Here is a 7,589-nt window from a genome sequence, read left to right as displayed (position 1 = left end):
TCATTTGTCATATTTTAGATTCCACATAGAAGTGATTATATGGTATTTATCTATCTCTTTCTGACTTACTTCACTTACTATGATCATCTCTAGTTGCATCCAGATTGCTGCAAATGGTATTATTTCATTCTTGGACTGAGTAATGTTATATATCTGGACCACATCTTCTTTATCCATTTATCACTTGATGGACATTTAGGTTGTTTCCTTGTCTTGGCTATTGTGAATAGCTAAAGACTCATTCTTCAGTTATGAGAAAGAGGCAAAACCTCTTCTGACTGTGGCTGTTTACCAGCTTGTGATCCCTGGAATGGTGATAGCAACTGTAGGATGATAATTAGAGTTAAATTGAATGAGTTGGAGTCATCAAAAGGGTAGACTATGATCCCATCATTTTGAACCTATCCAGGAGTTCCCCTGCCCATTTTAAATTTTTTTATGTAAAATAATTTTCTTATAGTTGCAGCCAGTTGGTTTTCTGTTACCGATAGCTTAGGTATTCTACTTGGGAGTATGGCTGAAAGTGAATCTCTGGTCTTTTGGAAGGGCTTTGGGGCAACCTCAAAGTTTTAAAATGCCTAGTCTAATTGAAAAACACTCCTGGACAAAACTGATACATTTCCATAGCTGGTGGCTCCTCCTTTATTTCACAACTGATTTCCAAGAGGCCTTAGGACCTCTCAGATCAGTTCAGTGGTGCTGTCTTTCTTGTTTCTAAAAGTGCTTTCAATTCTGAGAGAACGCTATCTTCCAAGCACTCTCCATTTATTTGTAGTTTGTGTTTTCTGATTGCACAAGTTTTAGGTGTTAATGGTAGAAAACAACAAAAAGGATACAGAAAAAAATCACTTGTAATCTTAGTATTTAACTATTTGGCCTATATGTTGTGTATGTGTGTGTGCTTCTGATTCATTTTTTCCCCCTTTCAAAAATGTGCTCATTATATTATGTATATAGTTTTATATTCCAACACAAAACTGTTCATGAGGTTATTTTTCATACATCGTTAAATGTATTTTAGACCTTGCTTAATGAGTACACATTAATTTATTGCATGAATATGTAATAAATTATAAACTGGTTATAGTTTACATGAAGGATGCATTCATGACAGTCTTACATAATTTAAGCTCTGCATAATTCAGGACTCTTTTTCACAAATAGGAATACTCAAGCAGTTTTTCCATGTATTAATAACAAACACCACTGACATTTAGCTTTGGACCTTGATTCCTGAAGCACTCAAAATCTGAAGGTCATTTACATTATTTCTGAAGACATCAACAAATGTTGGAACACTTATTGTGATCTGGCCACCTGTCTAGGCTTGGGGGTTGAATAGGAGTTTACATTATAGTGGGAGACAAAAAAGAAATATCATCAGATTTACCTATTTATCATGTTCATTACATTAAAAGGTATGGTAATAGGCAAGGGGAAAAAGAAAAATCTTGCGCAGGGCAGGCAAGATCAAAATTGCCAGAGTCTAAGCAGTGGTGTGGTCATGAGTCGCTGGCTTTACAGACCATTGAGAACCTACTTAGTCTTTCCTGTCAGCAAAATGCTTTTCTTCATGACTAATGAAGCCGTTGACTTATGAGGATTAACTTATCATAGTGGTTGGTCATAGAGTCTGGCAGGAGATACTCAAATGATGGCTCCTTAGCTGGGATCAGTGCTGCCTGTCCCAGGAAATACTATGCTTCATCACTCCCAACATGCCAAATCTCACCACATGAGTAAATGAGGAAATGGCTTCATTGTCTGACCTTCTCCCATCTAGCACTTTGCTAAAGAAGAGGTATACTAGCACTTTCATCACCCCCCCCCTTTTTTTTCCCAGTGAGTTAACTGAAGTATGAAGAAATGCAATGATTTGTCTGAAGTCCTTGGATACCCTTCCTGGTCTTCTTTGTGGGCTTTTCCTTCTACACACAGTCTATAAATAACTGCAGTCTCAAGGGCTCAGCCCTTAAGATGGGTCCTTTTCTGGCCTCCATCTGCTCTCTTCCCTGGATTTCAATGCAATCTAATTGCAGACTGTTCCCAGCACCTCTACCTTTGACTTCTTCTCTCAAGCTGTGTCCTCAAATCTCTAATCACCCACTCAACAGCAGGCAGAACCCCTCCTGCTTTAGTCTTCTCCTGTAGTCTTTCCAATTTCAACAAATGGCTCCACTCTCCGCCCACTTCCTATATCCAAAAATCAGTTGTCCCCAAAATCCATTTATTAAGAAGTGGAAATTTTTAAAAAAGATTTAAAAGGCACACAGATAGGAAATGAAGAAATAAAACTGTCCCTGTCTGCAGATGAAATGCTTTACTATGTTTAAAAAATAATCTCAAGGTATAGGTGATTTCAGCAAGGCTTCATGGTACAAGAGAAACATACAAAAATCAATTACAATTTTATTTACTGACCACAAATATGTGCCAACTAAAATTTAAAACAATACCATTTCTTTTTTTTTTTTAAATACAATACCATTTATAATCACTCCAAAGAAAATGAAATACTTTGATATTAGTCTGACAAAACACACAGCATCTGTATGCTGAAAATTATAAAATGATGATGCAAGGAATCAGAAGATGTAAATAAATGGAGAGACATACTGTGCTTTTGGATTAAAAGACTCAACATAATAAAGATATCACTTTTGCCCAAATTGATCTACAGGTTTAATGCAATTCCAATCAAAGTCCCAGGCAAGATCAAAATTGCCAGAGTCTAAGCAGTGGTGTGGTCATGAGTGGTGTGGTCATGGTGTGGTCATAATATTTCTTGTTAATATTTGTAGTCATACATAGTGTAGTAGTGGTAGTGTGTGTGCTCAGTCATGTTTGACTCGCTGTGACCCTTTGCACTGTAGGCCAAGGCTCCTCTGTCTATGGGATTTTTCAGGCAAGAATACTGGTGTGGATTGCCATTTCCTCCTCCAGGGGACCTTGCCAACATGGGGATCAAACCCACACTCCCCTTTGTCTCCTACATTGCCAGTGGATTCTTTACCAGTGAGCCATCTGGGAAGCCTGTAGTCATGCATTTGTTGTTCAGTCGCTCAGTCATGTCTGACTGTGAACCCATGGACTGCAGCACACAAGGCCTCCCTGTCCTTCACCATCTCCTGGAGCCTGCTCAAACTCATGTCCATTGAGTTGGTGATGCCATCCAACCATATCATCCTCTATCATCCTCTTCTCCTCCTCCCTTCAATCTTTCCCAGCATCAGGGTCTTTTCTAATGAGTCACCTCTTTGCATTAGGTGACCAAAGTACTGGAGCTTCAGTCCTTCCAATAAATATTCAGGATTGATTTCCTTCAGGATGGACTGGTTTGACCTCTTTGCAGTCCAAGGGACTCTCAGGAGTCTTCTCCAACACCACAGTTCAAAAGCATCAGTTCTTCGGCACCCAGCCTTCTTTATGATCCAACTCTCACATCCATACATGACTACTGGAAAAACCATAGCTTTTACTATATGGACCATTGTCAGCAAAGTAATGTCTCTAACTTTTTAATATGCTCTCTAGATTTGTCATAGTTTTTCTTCCAAGGAGCAGGCATCTTTTAATTTCATGGCTGTGTCACCATCTGCAGTGATTTTGGAGCCTAAGAAAATTAAGTCTGTCACTGTTTCCATTGTTTCCCCATCTGTTTGCCATGAAGTGATGGGACCAGATGCCATGATCTTAGCTTTTTGAATGTTGAATTTTAAGCCAGCTTTTTCACTCTCTTCTTCCACTTTCATCAAGAGGCTCTTTAGTTCCTCTTTGCTTTCTGCCATAAGGGTGGTGTCATCTACATATCTGAGGTTATTGATATTTCTCCCAGCAATCTTGATTCCAGCTTGTGCTTCATCCAGCCGAGCACTTTGCATGATGTACTCTGCGTATAAGTTAAATAAGCACGGTGACAGTATACAGCCTTGACGTACTCCTTTCCCAATTTGAAATCAGTTTGTTGTTCCGTGTCCTGTTCTAACTGTTGCTTCTTGACCTGCATACAAGTTTCTTAGGGGGCAGGTGAGGTGGTCTGGCATTCCCAACTCTTGAAGAATTTTCCATAGTTTGTCGTGATCCACACAGTCCAAGGCTTTAGCATAGTCAATGAAGCAGAAATAGATGTTTTTCTGGAATTCTCCTGCTTTTTCTATGATCCAACGGGTGTTGGCAATTTGATCTCTGGTTCCTTTGCCTTTTCTAAATCCAGCTTGAACATCTGGAAGTTCTTAGTTCACATACTGTTGAAGCCTCACTCGGAGAATTTTGAGCATTACTTTTCTAGCTTGTGAAATGAGTGCAATTGTGCAGTAGCTTGAACATTCTTTGGCATTGCCTTTCTTTGGGATTGGAATGAACTTTTCCAGTCCTGTGGCCGCTGCAGCATTTTCCAAATTTGCTGGCATACTGAGTAGAGCACTTTAACAGCATCCTCTTTTAGGATTTGAAATAGCTCAACTGGAATTCCATCACCTCCACTAGGTTTGTTTGTAGTAATGCTTCCTAAGGCCTACTTTGACTTCAAACTCTAGGATGTCTGGCTCTAGATGAGTGATCACACAATCATGGAAATCCGGGTCATTTGGACCTTTTTTTGTATAATTCTTTCGTGTATTCTTGCCACCTCTTCTTAATATCTTCTGCTTCTGTTAGATCCTTACCATTTCTGTCCTTTGTTGTGCCCTTCTTTGCATGAAGTATTCCCTTGGTATGTCTAATTTTCTTGAAGAGATCTCTAGTCTTTCCCATTCTGTTGTTTTCTTCTATTTCTTTGCATTATTCACTTAAGAAGGCTTTCTTATCTCTCCTTGCTATTCTTTAGAACTCTGCATTCAGTTGGGCATATCTTTCCTTTTCTCCTTTGCCTTTCACTTCTCTTCTTTTCTCAGCTCTTTGTAAGGGCTCCTCAGACAACAATTTTGCCTTTTTGTGTTTTTTTTTTTCTTTTTCTTCGGGATGGTTTTGATCACCACCTCCTGTGCAACGTTACGAACCTCTGCCCATAGTTCTTCACATACTCTATCAGATCTAATCCCTTGAATCTATTTGTCATTTCATCACTTCCACTGTAGTCATGTATACATGAGCTTATTCTAAAAGTTTACATGGAAAGATGAAGGAACTAAGCTAAAACAGCTATGAAAAAGAAGAGTAAAGAGGGAAGAATCAGTCTAAAGACTTACAGACTTATTATATAACTATAGTAATTCTATAATACAGTATGTTGCAGAGTGATGGACAGACAGATCAGTGGAACAGAATATTGAACACAGAAAGAGACCCACAAAATTATGCCTAACTGATTTTTGACAGAGGTGCAAAAGGAATTTACTGTAGGGGTGGAGTGAGCACCAACAGACGGTGCTGGAACAAATGGACTTCTTAAAGTAAAAAAAAAAAAAAATCCTCAAACCCTAGATCAACCTTGATCTGTCAGCTTACTCGAAAAATTATTCAAAATGTATCACAAACATAGATGTAAAACATAAAATTAGAAAACTTTTAGAAAAAAATAGAATATCTTTTAGAAAAAAGTAGACCACCAAGGGCTAAAGAATTGATTTCACACCAGAAACCCAACTTACATAACACTGATAAATCAGACCTCATAAAAATTAAAAACGTTTGCTCTGTGAAAGACTTGAAGGGGGTGAAAATACAAACCACAGAGTAGAAGAAAACATTTTCAAAGCATAAAGCTAATGAAAGGTTTGTTGATGGAATATGTAAAGCACTTTCAAAAGTTGCATAAGAAAACAATCGAGGGACTTCCCTGATGTTAAGACTTCGATTTCCAATGCAGGGGGTATGAGTTAGATCTCTGGTGAAGGAGCTAAGATGCCACGTCTTGTGGCTAAAAAACCAAAACTGAAAAAAGAAACAATATGGTAACAAATTCAATTAAGACTTTAAAAATGGTCCACATTAAAAAAAATCTTAAAAGGAAATAATCCAATTAGAGAATGGGCTTTAATGACAGGAACGGACATTTCACCAAAGAGGGTAAGTGAGTGGCCAATAAGCCCATGAGAGGTCTTCATCACTAGCCCTTCAGTTCAGTTCAGTCGTTCAGTCCTGTCTGACTCTTTTTGACCCCATGGACTGAAGCACGCCAGGCTTCCCTGTCCATCACTGACTCCCAGAGCTTGCTCAAACTCATGTCCATCGAGTTGGTGATGCCATCCAACCGTCTCATCCTCTGTTGTCCCCTTCTCTTTCTGCCTTAAAACTTTCCTAGCATTGGGGTCTTTTCCAATGAGTCAGTTCTTCACAACAGGTGGCCAAAGTATTGGAGCTTCAGCTTCAGCATCAGTCCTTCCAATGATCAGGACTGATTTCCTTTAGGATGGACTGGTTGGATCTCCTTGCTGTCCAAAGAACTCTCAAGAGTCTTCTCCAACACCACAGTTCAAAAGCATCAATTCTTCGGTGCTCAGTTTTCTTTATGATCCAACTCACATCTGTACATGACTAATGGAAAAACCATAGCCTTGACTAGACAGATCTTTGCTGGTGAAGTAATGTCTCTGCTTTTCAATAGCCCTTTAGGGAAATGCAAATTAAATCCACAATGATCCACCTATCAGAATAACTAAAATAAAAATTGTCATAATACTAAATGCTGGCAAAGATATGGAGACACTGGATCCATTTATACATTGCTGGTAGGAATATAAAATGGTACAGCCACTCTGGAAAAGAGTTTATTATAAAACTACTTCTTCTAAAATGAAACAAATGGCTACATTACAGCCCAGCAGTTGCACTTTTGATTGTTTATCCCAGAGAAATGAAGACTTATATTCATATACTAACTTGTTTGCAAATGTTCATAGTAGCTTTATTTGTGAGAGCTAAAAACTAGGAATGACCCAGATGTCATTAAATAAGTGAATGGTTAATCAAATTGTACCATGGGATACTATTTGGCAATAAAAGGGAACATACTATTTGATACCAGCAACAACTTGGATGGCTTTTAATGGTGTTATGCTAAGTGAAAAATGTCAGTCTCAAAAGTTGCTTATTGTATGTTTCCATTTATATAGTGTTCTTTTTAAAAATTTTATTTTGTTGAAGTATAATTGATTTACAATGTGTTTATTTCTGCTCTACAGCATAATAATTCAGTAATACATGTATATGCATTCTTTTTCATGTTCTTTCCCATAATGGTTTATCTTAGGAAACTGAATATAGTTCCCTGTGCTATACAATAGGACTTGTTGCCGATCCATTCTATATATACTAGTTTGCATTTTGCATCTGCTAATCTCAAACTGCCAATCCATCCTTCCCTACCCTTCCCTCTTGGCAACCGCAAGTCTGTTCTCTATGTCTGTGAGTCTGTTTCTATCTCACAGATAGGTTCATTTGTGTCATATTTTAGATTCCACATAGAAATGATATCATATGCTATTTGTCCTCTTTCTGACTCACTTCACTTAGTATGATAATCTCTAGGTCCATCCATGTTGCTGCAGATGGCATTGTTTCATTCTGTTTTATGGCTGAGTAGTATTCCATTGTATATATGTACCACCTCTTTATCCATTCATCTATCGATGGACATTTAGGTTGTTTCC

At 38.2% G+C, this 7,589-nt stretch overlaps 1 long non-coding RNA gene across 1 annotated transcript; it reads left to right on the top strand.

Annotated features, from left to right (window-relative positions):
• The first annotated feature begins 1,458 nt into the window (after window positions 1-1,458).
• LOC145521679 (uncharacterized) lies at window positions 1,459-5,884 on the top strand. Its single transcript, XR_014065579.1, has 2 exons — window positions 1,459-1,496; window positions 2,740-5,884. It is a non-coding gene; the product is annotated as an uncharacterized LOC145521679 (long non-coding RNA).
• The last annotated feature ends 1,705 nt before the right edge of the window (window positions 5,885-7,589 follow it).

The sequence above is a fragment of the Giraffa tippelskirchi genome, chromosome 9, assembly GCF_054371585.1.
Source record: "Giraffa tippelskirchi isolate mGirTip1 chromosome 9, T2T-mGirTip1v1.2.pri, whole genome shotgun sequence".
NCBI classification, from domain to species: Eukaryota; Metazoa; Chordata; class Mammalia; order Artiodactyla; family Giraffidae; genus Giraffa; species Giraffa tippelskirchi.
The sequence above is the reverse complement of the archived record's forward strand: the minus strand, read 5'-3'. Positions and strand labels throughout refer to the sequence as shown.